Source organism: Impatiens glandulifera, chromosome 5 (genome assembly GCF_907164915.1).
Source record: "Impatiens glandulifera chromosome 5, dImpGla2.1, whole genome shotgun sequence".
Lineage (NCBI taxonomy): Eukaryota > Viridiplantae > Streptophyta > Magnoliopsida > Ericales > Balsaminaceae > Impatiens > Impatiens glandulifera.
The window spans coordinates 38,849,567-38,851,150 of NC_061866.1; positions in this window are offsets into that span (position 1 = coordinate 38,849,567).

Here is a 1,584-nt window from a genome sequence, read left to right on the forward strand (position 1 = left end):
TTTCCATCCCAGGGAATCTCCCAAATGGTACATCCCAGGTAAGCAACCACAGCAGTGTACACGAATGATCTTCATTTGATCGGTAGTTTCTACTTGAGTTACCAAGCATTCGTGGTAACTGAAGATGTTTTCCACCAGTTGATCTTGATTGTACAAGTTTTCCATCACAGAGAATCTCCCAAATGATACATCCCAACAAACTATATGAAAAAAACACACGCTATCAACATAAACGCTCAATAGATATTTCATGCTGCCGACGAAGATTGTTCATGTAATCCCTACATTTATAGCAAAAAGAAAATCTGTTTTATTCATAAATTATTCAGATCTATTGATTCAGAAAAAGTAAATTTCCCGTGATGAAATATCAAATCCGAACAGTGTGTAGTCACTTTGTCACATCATGAAAAAGTAATTTCATTCACGAAAAAGTAATAACACTTAATAATATTAAATAAAATAAATAATTCAATATTGTCATTCACATTATATTAAGATAATAAATTATTTCAACATGAATAAAAACATTTTCATGAATAATTATAAAATTATATTCAATATATTAACATTAATTCTTTTATTAATTTTTAATTAAAGTTTAATTATTCAGCTTTATTATTTTTAATTAAAGTTAATTATTTTTAATTTTTTTGAATCTTATTCTTTTAATATTAACAATAATCCTTTGTTTTGTCACATCATGCAGAAATTATATGTAATCATTGAAAAAGAAGTGTGTTTTTGTATAAAACCCTATAAAGAAATCATTTCATATCTATGGATTCAGTAAAAGTATTAAGCATGTCATGACATGTCAAATCGGAACAGTGTGCAGTATTGTTGTCACATTACAAAAGTAAAAATCGTATATTTTAATACAGTTTCCAATTCATTTTATTTTATATTTCTAAACACATGCATTCATCTAATTATAGAAGAAAAGAAGCGAACATATATCCGTGTTCAGTGAAAATTGCACGTTATGAGAAACTATTATGAAGCGAATACATATTCGCTTGAATGAATTATATGTTGACTTACATGTGAAACACACAACCCCTACATGAGAATACCCTTTACAACTGATGTAAGTACACCAACGCTTGTATGTGAATACCAACATTAATGAATGAATGTGGGTGGAAAACACACGGGGCGAATAAATCTTCGCTTCAAACCATTTTTCAATTTCTATCCCCTGGATCCCATTTCATTTTTATTTATAGTTCATTACAGACATATTTTTGTACGTTACATCATATCTTAAAGTAATCATTATACATCGAATCGGACCAGTCTTCATTATTTTAGATAGGGAACATCAATCATAATTTATATATTGTTAATTAAAAAGTTTAGGTGATGTTTGATCTACACTTACTATAATTAAAAATTTATAGTAACAAATTCAAAAATTAAAAAATTATTCAAAAATTTATTCATACATAACAAAATTATTCATACATACATCCTATCTGAATACTACGGTCATAAATTCAAAAATTACAAAATTATTCAAAAAATATTCATACATAACAAAATTATTCATACATACATCATATCTGAATACTACGGTCATAA